This window comes from Marmota marmota, unplaced genomic scaffold, assembly GCF_001458135.2.
Source record: "Marmota marmota marmota unplaced genomic scaffold, marMar, whole genome shotgun sequence".
NCBI classification, from domain to species: domain Eukaryota; kingdom Metazoa; phylum Chordata; class Mammalia; order Rodentia; family Sciuridae; genus Marmota; species Marmota marmota.
The window spans coordinates 29091008-29111026 of record NW_026000174.1 but is presented as its reverse complement, the minus strand read 5'-3'; the positions used below and the strand labels follow the sequence as shown (position 1 = coordinate 29111026).

The 20019-nt window shown below is 31.6% G+C and overlaps 1 protein-coding gene and 1 pseudogene across 10 annotated transcripts in view; both read left to right on the top strand.

Annotated features, from left to right (window-relative positions):
• The window catches only part of LOC107135671 (transcription factor SOX-6-like), a 244762-nt gene that overhangs the window by 30454 nt on the left and 194289 nt on the right, over positions 1 to 20019 (top strand). For 2 of the 10 annotated variants that reach the window (XR_007342343.1, XR_007342341.1), the window contains exon 2: positions 7134 to 7203. The exons of the other annotated variants lie outside the window; for them this stretch is intronic. The gene's annotated coding sequence lies outside the window, so the exon portion shown is untranslated. The remainder of the gene's footprint in view (positions 1 to 7133; positions 7204 to 20019) is intronic. 10 annotated transcript variants of the gene reach the window in all.
• On the top strand, positions 13816 to 14691 carry LOC107158134 (annotated as a pseudogene).

Here is a 20019-nt window from a genome sequence, read left to right as displayed (position 1 = left end):
ATTAGTTGGACAACATTTATATTATAGGAGACAAAGTTATCATTTTAAAGAAAGTTATCCTTGTATTAAAAAACAAAACTTAAGCTGGGAGCAGTTTTGTACACATGTAATCCCAGCTACTGGGGAGGCTGAGGCCAGAGGGATGGCAAGTTTGAGGCCAGCCTGAGTAATTTAATGAGATCTTGTCTCAAAGTAAATAAAAAGGGCTGGTGATGTAACGCATTGCTAGAGTGCTTATTTAGTATGTGGAGGCCCTGGGTTTAATCTCCAATACCACAAAATCAAAAACAAAACCTCATCAATCAACCAGAAATCCCAACTAAATTTGTCTATTTTTAAAAAATATGTGTTACATTCTTTTTCCAGTCAACAAGTATTTATTAGGTGCCACTAAGGGCCAGGTCTTATAGGGATAGAAAATAGTATGCATCTCTGAACTCAAAGAACTTAACAGTTGTTAGGACAATACACACAAGGATATACTCAACTACTAGGATATGTCCTTAAGTCCATACTGACAAAGATGAAAAAGAATAAAATCAGATACAGGAATCAGGGTATAGGTATCAGTAAGTAAAATAATCAACTGAAATTTAAAGGCAAAACAGGACGTTTATTAGTGTTGCTGATGAAGGAATATGTCAGGGTGGGTGAGTTTGCCGAGTTTGTAACTTTATATTGTTTGAGCACTTTTCTTTGGTCCTTTATTATTTAGTTAAACTTACTAAAGGAAATGAATTAAGTATATTCCCCCCAATAAAAATTCAGAAGTTTGGTTTTCTATACAGTGTATCTTTTAAACTAATATTACCTTTGTTTCTCTTTTTATGAATAGCAGCAAAAATGATCTGATATTTCTACTAGTAAATAGATCTTGTAATTGAGGTGAATCCTCAAAATTCAGTTTTCAATGTTATTTAGTATATGAAAGACAAGAGTAGATCTTGAAAGGCTGAAAGCTTACAGAAAAGCAGTTACAAAATGATTTTTGCCTTTCTGCTGCAAATGTAATGTGTTTCATACATTGCATTAAATCTGTTTAAAATCTGTGTATGGAACAAGTGTCATCATTGTATTGTGTTGTTTTTGCAAATTTTATTGTAATTATTAGTCAATGCTCCAATTTACATTTTTATAGCATTTATAAATATATATCTGGTAAATGCCAACACATCCAAAAGTTAACAGTTCATCTTCAGATATAGCATTAAAAAATTAAATTACTGAGATGTGAGTTAAGATTTCAAGGTTACTTTAGTTTCAGTTTACTTTGATTTAATTGGCCATATTTTCTTTTTTACTTAAAACAGAAGAAAATATTCAAGCCAGACCTTATTCTAAAGATCATACAAAATAAGAGAAATAAGATCTAAATGATCTATTTAAATAATAGACTGGTTAGGCAACTAACTGGGTGTATTGCTATAATCAAGAGACAAAATTTATCACAGTTTTTTAAATTTTTGGTGTAAATATTCAGTTAAAGGGACGATCCAGTTATCATTTTTTGATAATTCTTATGCTTAAAATAATTTCTTTTAATGTATAATTAGATGGACATTAAAAAAGATAATTATCGGGCTGGAGATGTGGCTCAAGCGGTAGCGCGCTCGCCTGGCATGCGTGCGGCCCGGGTTCGAACCTCAGCACCACATACAAACAAAGACGTTGTGTCTGCCGAAAAAACTAAAAAATAAATAAAATTCTCTCTCTCTCTCTCTTTAAAAAAAATAATTGTTTTGTTTGATATTCATATTTCTTTGCTTTTAAGTGGGCACCAGTGAATAAAATGAGCTTTGGCCATTTAACTGCATTACTATTTTGCTTTCCTTAATTTTGAGGTATTTTAAAAAGTTAATTAATTAATTTTTATTTTAATTAATTAATTTTTATTTACATATGGCAGCAGAATGCCTTACAATTCTTATTACACATATAGAGCACAATTTTTCATATCTCTGGTTGTATATAGAGTATATTCACACCAATTTGTGCCTTCATACCTGTACTTTGGATAATAATATCATCACATTCCACTATCATTAATAACCCCTTGCTTTAACTTGCAAAAATCTAATATATTTATTTAGCTAAAAATTAAAAATATCAAAATTAATTTGAATTTCAGATTTTTTAAGAATTAAAAAAAAAATTTAAAAATTGCAGTCAGCTTGGCATGATAAATGATCTCAACAATCAAACACCCTAGACTGAGGTTTATTGATCCCACCTCAAAAATCAGAAGACAATCTGATAATGTCTTTCAACCTTTATGATGGTAATATGCTGATCTACCTTGCACTTATTAATTTATTTCTTCATTTGTTCTTTTGAGCATATGCAGTGTGTCAGGTAACAAGGATATAAGCATGAAAAATACATGTTTACTGCCTTGGATAAACTCATATCTAGGGAATTGGAGAGGAGAGATTGAAAGGGAGGGAAGGTAGAGGTAAGTGGTAATTAGGAGAGTAAAGGTGGGTAGTGTGAAAGGCATCAAATATTTTCAGAATCTATAAAGTATGATATTTTCATGGAGTAATGGACAAAGTGCTATGGGAACACAAAAGAGGGAATATTAATTTTTAATAAGTGAAGGGTTCTCCAATATTTTTTATGTGTACAATTTGAATGCAACCACCATACCTATCTGTTTTGCAAACTTTTGCATTACCTGAAAAGGAAACTTAATACCTATTAAGTAGTTGTTTCTCATTCCTTCCTCTTTCCTGGTATCTCATGACTACCAATCTGCTTTCTGCCTCTATGGATTTACCTGTTGACGTTTCATATCAATGGAATCATACAATATGTAACCTTTCATGCCTGGTTCTTTTTTCACTTTGCGTAATGTTTTCTAGATTCATCTGCATTAAAGCATGTGTCAATACTTTCTTTTTTTTTTACTAAGGAATAATATTCCATTATATGTGTGTTTGAAAATTTGTTTATTCATCTATTTATGGATATTTGGATTTTGTCTACCTTTTGGCAATTATGAACAATGCTGCTATGAACATTTGTATATAAGCTTTTAGATGAACACCTGTTTTCAATTTAGTTTGGATATATACCTAGGAATGGAGTTTTTGGGACATTTGGAAATTCCATATTTAACTTTTAGAGGAATTGCTATCCTGTTTTCCAAAGTGGCTACACTATTTCATGTTTCTACCAGCAAACTGTATGAAGATTCCAATTTCTCCACATCCTTTCTAACCTATTTTCCATTAAAAAATTATAGCCATCCTAGTGGGTGTCCTAGATACTATTTGGATGTGTACATTTTGAAGGCTGAGTGTTGGGGATCTCTGAAAACCAATGGGAACTCTTGAGTTTGGTTGAGTTCCTGATTGGGTGAAATATAATAGGGTTAGCTGATAACTTATTCTTCCTCAGGAGAAGTTACCATAAGTTTACTAGAAATACCTCTAGACTGAACAAATTTCAACACTACATAGTGTCATTTATTCCCTAGAATTTGTTATCACAAGGGCAAGATCCTAACTCCACCAGGGCATATGGAAATTAAATATATTTTAAAGTTTTGTAATAATGTTGGTTACTGTATCCTTATTGGATTTACTCTGAAGATAAATGATCCTCAGAGGTTCCAAGACCATATTTTGAGAACTGCCACCCTAAATTATAGTCTATTTGGGTACCTGAAAATACTAATGTTGACAACATTAATTTTAAAACAAATTTAATTAAATATATATTATTCTAGTCATGTACTGATCTAAGTGCTGAGGATATAGTAGTATGTTAGACAAAGTCCCTGCCCTCATGAACTTTGAGTTCTTTGGGTCAGTTGATCTGGCAACCGAATGAAGTCATGAGTTTTCTGTTTGCCTAAGCTAAGTCCTTACATTCATATCTCAGAATTTGTCAGGGCATGTGTGTGTCTATTTACAGCAGGTGAGGCAGTACAGTTGCAGTCATTGACAGTAGAAGTTCAGGTTCTGTGCAGAACCTGAACTATGTATTCTGTAATACATAGTTGCAGTCCTGACAGCATGATTTTTGTAGATCACTTTCCTTTCCTGTATGCCATCTCTTACTTACTCCCTTCTCTTATTCCTTCCTTCTTCCTGCCTTCTTTCTTTGCTTCCTTCCTTCCAGTTTGAATTGTATGTATGTAAGTAGACTGTTTCCTCTGATCACCTGTCTAATTCTTACCTTCCAATTTATATATACTATATGCAAATATATATGTGATACAAACATATCTATATAATATATATCTGTATAATATATAATAAACGTCTAGATATCTATATAAAATATATATTATTATATATAATACATATAATATCTATATTACATATAGCATCTATATTATGTATAATATATTTATAATATAATAAAATATATTTATATTCCTGTGACAGGCCTGTCACATATACTTATGTAATCCCAAGCACCTGTTACGTTTCAGGCACGTTGCTAGGCACTAGCAATAACACTGGCAATTAATTACATGTGAAGACCTCTAGTCTAAGAGTAAGAGAGTATTTCAATGTTATGGCCTAAAGAGATCACTGTAAGGCATTCACTATAGAGCTTGCAGGCATCTATCTCTATATATTCTAGTTTTCAATTTTAATCATCTTGAGCCATTGCTCTTAAGGGAAGTCTGATATTAGGCATAAAAATGCTAACTATGGCTATAGTCTGAAACATTTTTCTTGACCAAAAAAATTAAAAAGGAAAAACAAAATAAACTAAAATTCAAACTTTTGCTTTAATTAAAATGGGCTTTATAGACATGCATTTGAAGAGTGCACTAATAGTCTAGGAAAATTAAGGGTTCAAAAGTAAGTATTGCCAACATTTCTTAGACTCTAAGTAATAGCAACAAATATCGTGTGAATTACAGTTTTGGAAAGCCTAGTAAAATACAAAACGTAAGGCATGAAAGCCAGTAGCAAGTGACTGAGAGGTAGGGATAAAGTGATTTATTTGTTTTAAAGATAGAAAAATGCATTTTTTTCTGTTTTGATTTAGCTATTTTTGAAAACCTGTGTCTAACTTGCTACAAACACAAATTCTACCTGAATAATGGAAATTATTGTACATTTGTAAATGGTGTATTGACTATTCTTTTCAGTCTATAACACACCTTCCTTTTTGGCACTAAGGGGCAATGAAAGAGGCATTTTGTTAAATTTGAGACTTGTGATTCTAATCAGAGGTCATTGGCTGGCTCTCATTTTTCAGTTTTAGATTTGTCTATGTTTGATCAGGGGGCAGCAATGAAATTATTATGACAAAGACTTTGTACTAGCTTGTATCTGTTGCAACTTGAAAGTCTTTGGAACAGTGATGCTGACAGCACATGAACATTCCGAGAAAGTGTAAGCTGTGTAATGCCTTAAACTTTCAAGTATCATCTTCTTTTTGTGTGTTTGAAAGAGTTTCAGATACTATTAAGGTACTTGTGAAAAGGTGTTTATTGATTAAAGAAGATTCCCCCCCCCCCAGCAAATACGCATTGAGACAGTCTTTCCATTACTTTTTCTGTTCAGTCATTGCTTTATACAGCAAGTTCATTAACATGTAGATATGCGGTGATTGAAGTCAGACTGCTTTTTACAGTGGAGTTGTCTTGATATAATGAGCTCCTCTTTAATGTTCAAAAAATTGTTGTTACTTTCTAAAAGGGGTTGTTTGTGAATTTCATTAAATTTAATCTCCTCTTCAAACAATTTCAGCATTGTTCAGTTTACTACAATTAAAATGCTTTCTGATGCTAAAAATCACTTTTTACAGATGTATCACAAATGTAAGCATTCTGAGAGTGGCTTTGTTTTTTACTTTGAAAGAAAAAGCTGCTATTTAGCTGAGAATTCTCATTTTTTAAATTGGCGCTCCATATGGAAAATCAGAAGAGGGTATACTTACTGTATTGCTAAGCAGGCTAGTTTGCTTGTAAGGGTTAAGTTTCACAACTAGTTCATTCAATCCCTGAATTAAAGAACTGGTCTGATCATAGTAGAAAAATAAGGGCCTTATCCTTACCTTCTCAGTTTACCAGAGGTAACCCCTTCATCTTTACAATGTTGCAAGTCTTGCCAAAGAACAGACACAGTGAAATTAGGTTTCTGCTTTGGGCAGAAGTTCTCAAAAGGATGTACTAGAAACCTGACTAAATTCTTAGTTGCAGAGTTGTAATTCACAGTGAATGGCTTTTTTTAAAAAATATTTTTTAGTTGTCAATGGACCTTTATTTTATTTATTTATATGTGGTGCTGAGAATAGAACCCAGTGCCTCACACATGCTAGGCAAATGCTCTACCATTGAGCCACAACCCCAGCTCCAAATTGCTTCATTTTTGTAAGTTATCCTTCCCACTTAGACCTTAGTCAATAGGACTTGAGTAATATGAGAACTGATTCCTGGCATCTCTTGTAGAACAGGCACAGAAAGAGAGATCATGTCTTTCTGGAGAATATTTAGCAGATAAAAGCTTTAAAAATTTCCAGGTGGTAGCAGGGAAGTTTTCTAGGTGAATCCCAAGACAATTGGTTTATGAAGACAGTGGATTGGAGAATTGAGAATAAATTATTTAATATCTTAAATTTTTTTGCCAGCAAACACTTTATAAAACTGTCCAAGTTCTTTTATAACTACTGCTTAGGAAACTATTCTTCCAGGATGTTTCTTCCTGCCTTAGTTCTAGAGGTCATTTACATGATGTCAAAATATCTAGTTAAGTCAGGAGTATTTTCAGAGTTTCTTGATAGTTGAAAATTTTGTGTAAAATAAAATCTTAGATGTTGGCTAATTTTTGAAATTGTGGTTTGATTTTGAAGGACAGAGTCAGCATCTGAAATTTAACAGGGGTCTTTAGTTGACTGAGCTAATTATGTCACCAAGTTGGCCTTAATAAGTCCATATGATTAGCTCTAGAACTTCTTATCAGATATCCTTATCACCCAATATATAAGATGATACTTTGATCTGCAAAGGGAATATTTCTTGTGATACATAAAGCAGGAAATACTTCCATGACTTTTAATAGCTAAAGATGATGATGATAATATTATTGATATTTTGATTATAATCAATAAAATAATGATAGTGGTGCTAATATTATAACTTATAATAACAACTGTAACATTTTCAGGTGGGAAATGAGGATATTTGAAGTGGATATCTAAGAGAACTATATGTAAGCCAAGGGTAATTACAGAATGGTAAGTTAAAGAGTCATGGAATTTTATGTTTAGATTAATTCTTGGTTGGAGATTGAAAGATGTATGTTTAAGTCATAAGAAGTTTCACACAAGAAGGGAAAGGAAAGGAAGTAAGCTGAGACAAGAATATTCCAGGGATATTCCAGGCTGGTGTACAGTCAAGAAAAAATCTGGATGTGGAAATGGGTTTACTAGATACATTTAATGAGTAGTAAATTTTCCAGAGGGGAATTTAGGGTGTGAAGTAGAGAGAAAAAGAAATGTAGATAAATTGGAGAAGAATCAGGATTTAAGAAATTTGGCATATGCAATACATATACCGTACTTTGCCTGTCTTTACACTTCACGTGGATGTATATACACAAACTTAATTACATTCAGGACACTTTGACATGCCTGATGATAACATTGTCCAGTATTTAAGGGAAGTTGGGATGGAAAGATGAAATTTTATGAAAAATGATAGTTATATTTACTAGTGTGAACAGGTTATTTAATGAGGCTAAAGAGAAACATTGCATTTTGAGAATATTATCAGAAGTTCTGGGATTTGGAAGCTTGGAAAACATTTGACTGAAAAATTATATGTGGTAGTTGGATTATAGTAAGTAAGAATAATGATGGGCTGGGGATATAGCTTAGTTGTTTGAGTGCTTGCATCACATACACAAGGCCCTAGCTTCAATCCTCAGCACCACACACACACACAAAAATAAATAAATAAAAATAAAAATAAAATAAAAAGAACGAAAAAAGAAAGAAAAGTCAGAGAGTAAAGTCAGAAATTCCTGGTATGAACTGGTATGAAGTTACCTAACTTGATCTCAAAAGTACTCTTAGCTGAGGCCTTTAAATTATTATATTATTGGTTTACAGAATAAAATTTGTATGCATTCTATACATTATGCTTTTCATTAAAACAGCTGAAGAACAATAATGTTTAAACATCAGCAGCAATTTGAATAAAAGTAAATTTGTGATCAGGATAAAATGTTTTTTGCTGAAAACAAAACCATATTACATGAGTTGAATTCTGGGTATTTCATTAATCTGAAACATTAAATATTTTAATCAACATTAAATGTGACAAAAATGTCACAGATATTGGTCTGAAGTTAAAAACTTATGTTTTTATGCTCACTTCTGTATATAATTCAGTGATTATACTTGAACCATACCTACAAAAAGGATGCTATAATTAACCTTTAATTGTATTTAAATACTTGGGCCAAAAGAAATCATAGAGTACTTTTAGTAAGAGAAAGTGTGTAAAATGTGATGTTTTCTGAGAGAAAAACTAGTTAGATAGCATGCATTTAACCATTTACTATGGTTTTCAGCCATATTTCCATTTATTTAAGCCAGATTTAATTGATGGTTAGAAGATTGTCTTGGTTTGAGAATGTGTAATACCAGTGCTTTTGATTTTTTTCCTTTCTTAAGGTATAGCTGTAATGAATTTTTGATAATTGACTCATCTCCAGCCATTGTGGCTATTTGAACTTATTACAAGTGATCTGTTTCTAGTGATGATTATATATTCATTTAAGGACCTTTTGTTAGATGCTTGAGGTAAAGATCAATAGAATATAATTAAGAGATAGGGTATTCTTTTACGTTCTCATTCTGAATCAACTATGATAAGCTTTTATTGTCTTTTCTTTTACATAAAATTACAAACATAAAAACCCAGAAGTGCTATGTAATTTTTTTACAATCAAGATATCATGATCAGAATCTTGAGAAGTATTTATATTTAAAAAACTCATGGATATAGAATTACCAAAACATATTATTAGACTATTGGTGAATATGAACTTGTTAATAATTTTACCTAACTATTCAAAGACATGTAGTAGAAAGCATTTTTGCTTATTAATATTTTCATCATATCTCTACTTTTTAAAGTGATTTAATTTTCTGAGAGATGAAATTCTTTGGTAAAAATTTTTATGTGTTAAGACTTTATATGTAATAATAATTATAATAACATATTTTATTTAAGAAACACTTAAATGCTTAAATTACCCATCATACCTGAGCAAAAATAATTTTAAAAAAGAAATAATTATAGTTATCTTGGTAGATGATCAGCTAATTAGTGGTAATTTAGATTCAATAAATGTACACACTGAAAGACTTAATAAGTTTTCCTAGCTTTGTCAAGTTTCTAATGTGTAAATTTAAAAATTCTTCTCCTTTCATATTGTTGAATTTTTAAATGTTATTGAGATCATAGATTCTATTTGTTTGTTTACTTGTTTATTTATTTTTAGTTGTGAATTTTGCAAATTATTTCACTGGTTAGTAGGTGATTGAGATGGAGATGTTTTCTGTTTTAGATTTTCCCCATGAAACAGTCAGAAAAGTAGTCCTGTACATCTTTTAAGCAGTCAATGACCTTATCTTTTGCCAAAATCAAATGACATTCAATACTGATACTATGGAGAGAGGATTCAAAATAGATACCTAATTATAATTACTTCCCCCCCCCATCATTATATCACTACGTGCAGAACAACTGATTTTAAAGAGATACAACTGCTGAATTTTGGCAGGTTTTTTTCTTCGCTCATCTTTCTCTCCTCCTTCCTATTTTCATCATGTGTAGGATTTATTGAAATAGTTCAGACTGACCTCTTTCTTGAAAGATTTAGTTTTAATTCTAATGGTTTATAGGAACTAGCAGAAACACAAAAGGAAGTGAATGTTTATGATTGCTTCATATTTTCAGAAATCCTTAACATTTATGATACAGTTCAATTGTTAAGAGAATAAGGATAGTTTTAGGTTATTTTGGGGGAAATCATTATAAAGACTTCAGCCAAGCACTGATTAGCTTCCACAGTTACTGCTTTTAAATAAAATCAAATGTGAACAAAATGAAGGCAGGTATTATGTCTTCTTAACTGTTCTGACCCTGAATGTAGTACCATACCTGGCACATAGTAGATATTCAACTGTTGTTGAAAGAGAAAAGGAAAATAGAATGGGAAGAAAGGAGAAAATAATCCTAAATTGATTGGACAAAGTTATTCTGTTTTTTTTTTTTTGCCTCATGTATGGCTCCCTGCAGACCAATAACTAACAGGAATATGTAATCTTTTTAACCCTGATCATTAACTTTGAGAAACCTGTTACTAAAGGGGTTTAAACACTTTTATTTGCTTTTTTGTTCACAGTGGCTTTACTTTTTCCTTGTAAATAAATTATTTTTGTTGGCTAGTATTGGGATATAGCAATACTAAAGTTGCATATAACATTTTTAAGAGTTAAAGATATTCACTAGTTACTCCACTGACAGAAAATAGTTGTATTTTTCATCTTTTAGATAAGGTTATTGATAAAATGGTGTTAAAATTTAGGACTGATAAAGGACATGAATGAAAAAGTTTGTAAGTCAGCAATGAAACTTGTTTATTCTGTTGTTATGAGTTTTTACAAATTTATTGTTAATTTTATCATGATTCTGTTTGAAGTCAGGCATATTGTATTGGTCAGATTTTTGTTGTTACAAAAAACCTGAAATAATCAATTTATGGGAGGAAAGGCTTAGTTTGGCTCAGGGTTTTAGAGATCTGTTGACCCTATTGCTTTGGGTCTGGCTGGACATCAAGGTAAGGAATACATAATAGAGCAAAGCTGCTCTCTTCATGGTGACTGAGAAGCAGAGTGAGAGAGGAAGAAGTGGAGGGTCTCAGTAACCCCTTCAAGGGCACTGCCCCCAGTGACCTAACTTCCTTCCACTAGGCCCCATCTCTCAAAGGGATCTATCACTCCCGATAACACCATAGGTTGGTGACCAAGTCTTGGCCTTTGGGGACATTTAAGATCTATTCCAAAACAGGTGCTAATCTACGTTAAAGGTTCTAGGATCCATATCTCTTTGAAAACTTCTTCAAAGGGTGGGTCCTAGATTGTAGTTATTTACAAACTTCAGTTTTGAAATGATACTGTTTCAAGTGTCCTCCTTTTATAGCTAGACTAGTTACTAGAAGGAAAGATAGATAAAGAAAATATTTTTGAGGATGATAAATTCTGGGACTTAAAGTCTAGATTTCAATCCTTTTGTTGACACTGATGTTAATAATTATTATTTTTACTATGAAATTTAATAATTATTATTATATAAATGATCTCTATATTAAATGAAGTTACTTCTCAGATAATTTCATATCTATTAAAGACTTTTATTTCCTTCAAGATAGGTTTTATACAATGCTATTTCAATTTTCCTGAAAATGGGACTGTCACAGACCTGTGATATTTACCAAATCATCCTTAACCTTACTTTTTGAAAACTGTATGAAATATGGAATGGCTAAATCAAGATAATTAACATACACATTATCCTATACACTTATCATTTATTTGTGGTGAGTACACTTTAAAAATCTACTCTTTTATACAATTTTCAAGTATAATGGCACATGTTTTTAATCTTTTGAACAGCATTTCTCCAATGCCTCCATCATTTTAACAGTGACTTTCAAAGAACAAAAATTTTTCAATTTTGATGATGTCCATTTTTTTCTTTTACGGTATATAGTTTTGAGAGATATTTTATCTAATCCAAAGCCAGAGAGTTTTTTATTAGTTTACTTATATATTTATTTTTTAAAAATTTTTATTTAATTAGTTATACATAACAGTAGAATGCACTTATATACTTTGATATATCATACATAGATGGGATATAATTTCTCATTTTTCTGAGTATATATATTGTAGAATCACATTGGTCATACAGTCACATACATACATAAAGTAATAATGTCTGTTTCTCTCTACATTTCTTTCTAGAAATTTTACAGTTTTAAAAATTATATTTAACCTATGGTTCATTTTTAGCTTCATTTTTATGGGTATGATAGTATCAGTGATGGGTTAAAGTCCCCCCCCCCTTTTTTTTGTATAATGAACTCTAGTCGTTTACAAATATCTTTTAAAATTATTTTTAAATTAGTTATACATGACAGCAAAATGCATTTCAATTCATTGTACACAAATGGATCACACTTTTCATTTCTCTGGTTGTATAAGATGTAGAGTCGTAGTCACACACGTACCAAGGGTAATGATGTTCATCTCATTCCACCATCTTTCCTGCCCCGATTCCCACTCCCCTTCCCACCCTCCCCTTTGCCCAATCAAAATCCCTCCATTTTTCCCATTCCCGTGCCCGCCTCCATTATGGATCAGCATCCACTTATCAGAGAGAACATTGGGCCTTTGGTTTTTTGGGCTTGGCTTACTTCACTTAGCATGATTTTGTCAACTCCATCCATTTACCTGCAAATTCCATAATTATATTCTCTTTTGAAAACATTAGAAGTTGAGAAAATTTCCATTAGAGTTCCCTGTATGGTCACTGTTTCTAGCATTATTCATACCTTTGTTAGGTACAGATTTTCATTTAGTATTATTTTTCCTTCTACAGAAACACTTCCTTTAACATTTCTTGTAGTACATGTCTGCTTCTCAAGAAATTTCTCAAAATTTTTATTTGTTTGAAAAAATCTTTATTTTGTCTTCATGTTATAAAGATATTTTTGCCAGGTTTAGGATCTTAAGTTGGTAGTTTTTATTTCTTCAGTATTTTAAAGACGTTTCTTCATTGTCTTTGGGCTTGTATAGCTTCTCATGAAGACTCTGCTATCATCCTCATTTTTGTTGCTCCATGTATACTGTGTCATGTGTATTAGCTACTCCTGTGGCTGCTTTTAAGATGTTTTCTTTATAGCTGTTTTTGTAATAATTTGATTATTATTTACCTGTGTCTTCTTTTTTAAAAAAAAATATGTTTTCTCTTTCTTTATTCTGCCTGGACTTTGAGGTTTGTGGTTCTGTGAGTTTATTGTTTTATTTGAATTTGGAAAGCTTTGTCTGTATTCTTTGCTTGCTTTCTCATCTTTTTTGAGTCTCATATGTGCATGTTAGACTTGATGCTCTGTTTTATTTTCTCGTAGTGCATCAGCTATAATCATTTGTATTGCTACATCTTCAAGTTCTACTGTTAATCCAATCTAATGTGTTTCTCATTTTTGAAAATATTTTCTTCCTTTCTAGAAGTTCTGTGTCAATTTACATTTTCCATTTCTTTTCTTAACATATTTATATTTTTCTCTATATTTTTGAACATATGGAACACATTTTAATGGCTGTTTTAATATTCTTATCTGCTAATTTTATTATCTCTTTCATTTCTGGGTCTGTTTCTATTGATTAATTTTTCTCCTGGTCATTGGTCATATTTTCTTGCTTCTATAAGATTTTTTTTAAAAGCTCTTTAAAAATTATTGTGATAATATTCACATAACACAAATTTACCATTTCAGCAATTTTAAAGTGCATAATTCAGTGGCATTTAGTACATTCGTAATATTTTACAACCACTACCATTATCTAGTTTCAGAACACTTTCTCCACCCCCACAATAAAACTGTGATAATAAGGTATTCTGCAGAGAGAAAGAAGGTATTGAAGCCTTCACTCTGTCTATAAGGACACAATTGCTAGATCAAATGAAGATTTTGTCACTTTATAATTCTCATGGCTTCTGTGAGGAGGAAATGAAATAGACACTTCAGAAGGAAGACAACGGATTGGCCTTCTTACTATGAACATCTTGGTAAAATGAATGCCTTCTCAGGTGTTGTGATATTTCTATTTTTGGAAATAGTGATTGAATTGGAAAATTGGACAGAAGGGAAAAGCCTCATTTTCTTGTGGCACAAAACATACTTTCTCTTCAGGATCTGATCTGAATGCTATGAAAGCACTAGGAACTCCACTTGGCCTTATCTTTGTTTATGCAAAAACACCTTAATACGCTTGTGATATTTTCTTTAATAAGTGTTATTGCACTGGTTCAAGGTCAGGCATTGGGTGAAGGGGCAGAATTTACATAGGATTTCAGGTTAATTACTCCACAGTGTGAGACCAAATTTGTCCCCCAGGAGATGGGCATAATTTTAAGTTGGGGTGGTGCTACCCAGCTAGTTAAAATCATTGGCAGTAGACAAGCTCTTAGTGATAAGTGGAACCCTCAAACTGGATTAGAAAAAAATTTTAAACATATAAGTTGTCAAAGAGATCTTACAGTATTCAGATGAAAATAAATCTCAAGAAGAGGCAAAAGGATGGCTAATGCCATTTGTCACTGGGCTACTGGAAGTCATTAAAGCTGTATAAGAATTTGTTTCTTAAGGCAATGAGCCATATTTAGAGGTGTCATTATAGAACAAAAGAGACCTTTTAGAAACTGTTTAAGATGGAACCACAAATTTAGAGGTTACTTCTAGGAAAGGAAAATTTAATAGTTTAAAAAAATATAAGTAAAGCTCTAGTGATTAATATGTATGAAAGTTATATGTATAAAATTTAATGTATGAAAGTTATATATATAAAAGTTATAATTCTATGATCAATAGAATTTGAAGTCTGCTACTATCCAGATTTATTTTTAATAATTTTTTGAATATCTGAACTCACTGGTATAATTTTTTTATTTAAAAAATTTTTATAGATGAACAAAATATCTTTATTTTGTTTATTTATTTTTATTTGGTGCTTAGTATAGAACCCAGTGCCTCACATGTGCAAAACAACTGCTCTGATACTAAGCCACAACCCCAGCACCCCCCCACCCCCCTTTTAAATCAACATTTGGCTAACATTGCAACACTTTTTTGCTTGAAAGTTATTTCTGTCAATTCCTTCACCTGTATAATGTTCTTGGCCTATAACCAAAAATCATTTTTTGTTTTATTTTTGGTAGTGCTGAGGATGAAACTCAGGGCATTGTGTCTGCCTCTGGAGTATATCCCTTCCCCTAGAAATCAGTTTTTAAAAGGAAAAGCTTCTATGCAAACCTATTCCAGGAGTTGTTTTTTACAGAATTTTGTTCTGTCTTACCTAGGAATAATTTATAAAAATGGGTCAATGAATCTTGCAGTTAAAGATACAAGTGGGGAGGGATCATAGGACAAGAAAATAAGGAAAAGTGTGTATGGTCAATCACTTTCTTTTGTTCCAAGTAGCTGGAGTAAAAGTCATGGAAAATAGCCCTTCATTTAAAAAAGAATGCATCCCACTACCCACTACAAATTGGAACCTTATTTATTTTATCTGTTTAATTATTAGTTTTCTATTTTAAATTATCTACTAAATAGTGTGAACCATGAAATAGGAGCATCAACTTACCCTTCAAATTGCCCATTTATTTGTTTTCTCAGGATTTTCTAAGCTAATAATACATAGTACTGTTGATAGTTTTAAAATTGAAACTCTCAAAGATTTATGAAACATCCTGAAACACAAATTTTCATTTTACATTAGATTTCTATTTTTTCCCTGAAACACAGCAACTTTTCTTTTATAACTAGATATTTATATAGTAAAATTCAGAACTCAAAGTTTCATGATCATCCCAATAATTCACTTCTTTAAAAATTTAAAAGTAATTAAGTCCCAATCTAACCTATCACAAGAGGTAAAAGATAATTTCAAAGTACTGGCAGCTTTTAATTGTTGTTTTTATTTGCTATTATAACATTCAATTCACATTTGATAATTATATTAAAAATAACTTGTATCTACTTTCAACATGATTCTGTTGTTTTAAGAAAATATAGTAAGAAAGTATCACATTATCTTTTTTCAAAGGTGAATTTTGGATAACCAGGTTAACTCAATGTTTTTTACTTTGCCATATATAAAAACTGCCCAATAAAAATGGATTTTCTTATTAATAAAACAAAAAACTCTACTTTTAGAGCAGTCACTCTTCATTTTTCCCTCCTTTCAGCCCCTGGCAATAACAAATCTTTCTCTTTACAAATTTGCTTATTTTGGCTATTTCATATTAATGTAATGTTTTTAGGCTCATCCTTGTTGTTGCATGTATCAGCATTTTATTCTTATGGATGAATAATATTCCATTGTATGCCTCAATTTTGTTTATCCAGTGGTCTGTTGTTGGAAATGGATTGTTTCCACCTTTTGGTTGCTGTGAATAGTGCTGTTATGAACATTTGTATACATTTTTGTTTGAACACCTGCTTTGATTCTTGGGAATATACCTAGAAATAGAATTGCTGGGTCACCTGAAAGTTTCATGTTTAACTTTTTGAGGAAGTTCCATATTGTTTTCCACAGATGCATCTTTTACATTTCCATCAGAAATGCATGAGGGTTCCAATTTCTATCCCAAGGGATATTGTGGTTTTGACTTGGATTTTCCTAATAAATAATGATGTTGAACATCTTTTCATGTGCTTCTAAGTCATTTGTATATTTTCTTTGGGAAATGACTAAGTCTTTTGCCCACTACAATTTTTTTCGCATTTTCATTATTGAGTTGTAGGAATTTTGTGTGTGTATGTGTGTGTGTGTGTGTGTATCATCTTTTGATGCAAAAAGTTTTAAATTTTGAAGAAGCTTAGTGTGTTACTTTTTCTTTTGTTCCTTATGCTTTTGGTGATATATTGAAGGCCACTAAGATTTACCTATATACTTTTTTCCCTAAGAGTTCTATAACTTTAATTTTTACATTTAGGATTTTGATATACTTTGAGTTTTTTTTTTTTTGTATATGGTATGAAGTCAGGATATTTAGCATGTGGACATCCAGTTTTCTCAGCACCTTTTGTTGAAAAGATTGTTCTTTCCTCATTGAATGGGACCTTTGTTCACAATCATTTTACCATAGTATGTATGCATTGGTTTATTTCTAGACTGTTTCATTGATCTATATGTCAGTCCTACATTTTTTTGATTATGTAACTTTGTGGCAAATTTTGAGATTAGAAAGTGTCAAATTACAGTTTAGGTCTTCTTTAGGATTGTTTTGTTTTTTTCAGGGCTATTTGCAATTTTCTATGAATTTTACAATCAGCTTTTCCATTTCTTCCCAAAAGGCCAGTGGGTTTAAAAAATTATTTTTTAACTCGTACATGAAAACAAAAGTTGTACATATCAACAGACTACCATGTAATGTTTCAATACATTTGTACATCTCATGATATTCAAATCAGGTTAAACACACTTACCTTCTTAAACAAGTCATTTCTTCATGGCAAAAATTTTCAAAATCCCTTCTTTTAGCTTTTTGAAATATACAGTTCATTGCTGTTATTTATATTTACGCCACCACCACCATTGGGATTTGGTACGAATTACATTGAATCTGTTCTTTTGTTTTGTTTTTGTGGTACTGGAGATTGAACCCAGGTCCTCATGCATGTGAGGCAAGCACTATACCACTGAAACTGCATCTCCAACAATGCAGTGTAGATCTATTTGGGAAATATTGCCTTCCTAACAATATTAAACCCTCCATTTGAGAGCACAAGTGCCTTTCCATTTATGGTCCTCTTAAATTTCAGCATTATTTTGTAAAGCTTATAATTTTTGATTGGATAGTAAACATTGTGAATTTTATGATATTGGATGTTAGATTTTGTTTTATTCCTGTGAATAACATTGTGACGTATCTGGCATAGTTTTAAGTTACTTGAAATCAGTTAGCAAGACTTCCTTTTAAGCTTTGTTAGTGAGGCAAACATACTAGGAAAAAATTAGGCCCACTACTTGGTGAAACCTTTCTCATGGCTCTCCTTTGTATTTTGAGCTCTTTTCAGTGTGACTGATAGGATCATGAAGTTTTTAGCTGTGTGTCATACATTTTTCAACCTATTACTTTCCAAATTTTTTTTTCCTCCAGATAAGTGTAATTTTTTTTTTAGCCTATGTACAGATATCAGTTCAGCCAAAGACTGAACAGGACCACTTCCATGGATCAATGAGTTGCTTTCCCTGTGCAACTCTCCTATTTTTAGTATTTTTCCCCCTATTAATTCAGCCTTCTTGGTCACTTTAATCTTCAATGTCTGCTTTTTCAAGTCAACTAGACTTGTAGGCTCTGTTGGGAACTCTGCCTGTCTGTATAGTGGCCTGAAGACTCCAGGAGCAGCTATAGGCTCACGTCATTTATTTCACTTTTCTCAGGAATCACAATCCTACACTACCTATTACTCAATTTCTAAACAATAGTTTCATATATTTAAACTGGGTTTTTAGTCATTTAAGGCATGAAAGCAATTTCAGTTCTTATTACTTCATTGTGATCTGAAGTAGAAGTTGTGAATCATCATATCAAACAAAAGTCAAATTGATCTTTCATTAATATAAAATGAAGAGCACATCTTAATTCTTTTGTGTAGTGCCTGGCTGCATTTAGGTATGTCTTCCTTTAATAGATTTGTTTTAGAAGTTGTGCACATCCTTAATGCTTGTTATTTATTAATGATAATGTTATATGTTTTATTTTTTATTTTTTTAAAATTTTTTAAATTTTTATTATTGGTTGTTCAAAACATTACATAGTTCTTGACATATCATATTTCATACTTTTGATTCAAGTGGGTTATGAACTCCCATTTTTACCCCGTATACAGATTGCAGAATCACATCGGTTACATATCCACTAGAGAGAGAGAAGATGGGAGGGGAGGGGAGGGGAGGGGGGATAGTAGAGGATAGGAAAGAGCAACAGAATACATCAGACACTAGTATGGCAATACATGTTGTTTTAAAGTAAATATGAGCTCAATTCCACAGTAAATATCCATAATACTAATTTTTTTTAAAAAGAGTAATTCAACATTAAAAATGTATCATTTTAGTGGAATAGATGATAGGTATTTCTGACATATGTAATGGGAAATATGAACTTAAAGTCTTCATATTCCAATTTCTTTATTTCTGTATTATGTGCAGTGTGTGTGTGTGTGTATGTGTGTGTACAGTGTTATTTAGAATAGAGCCAGACATATACTAAGTATTATATGGTAACCATTATTATTATTATTACCTTAATAATTTTTCTTATATGAGGAAGTGTGGAGGGGATTAGATCCTGAGATTTAGGACATTAAAATTTATCTAATTTAATATCAAAATATGTTTGGATGTAATAATTTTGGAATATCTTTGGTGTTAAGACTGGACCTTGAGTTTGAGCTATGAGTACTGAGACCAACAAAGAATTCTGGTCCTGTAAAACTTATATATTAAGCTAGCAAACTTTTCCCTTTTAGATCTGCGATGTCATTGTTGAGACCATCAGTACTGAGAACTGAAAAGAAATTAAGCTGATATGTTTACTGGTTTAGAAATAAAAGGCTCTACATCATTCACATTCCCATTTTAATCAGAGACTCAGATAGTTGACGTGTTAAACTCTGAAAGTTATATTCTAGTTGAACTTTGAACAAAAACATGGTAGTATATATTGTTGTACACATGAATGTATTCCTAAAAGTGACATAGTCTTTTCTATTTTGGTCAGTTAAATTCACTTTTAAGGTCAGTATGGAGGAACAGCCTACTAAAAAGAAATGGCTTTTGAGATAAAGTTTCTTAAAAATGTAGATTGTCTGGCATGTTAGTGGTTGCTCAGTTAATTTCTACCTAATTAATTTAAAAAATTTGTTCTCATGGCAGAGTATGTGGGTTTGTGTATATGTGTGTTTTGTATACTGTTCTTTTAAAAAATATTTATTTATTTTTTAGTTATAGGTGGACACAATATCTTTATTTTATTTTTATGTAGTGCTAAGGATCCAACCTGGTGCCTCATGCATGGTAGACGAGTGCTCTACCTCTGAGCCACAACCCCAGCCCTTGTACTGTTCTTGATTTGGAATAAAATGCTACATTTTTTTCAAAAGTGGAGTTAGTAGATTAACTATGAGTAATATAAATATTATCCATTATTTGCCAATTCTGGTCCCCAAGGCTGCAAAAGGAAAC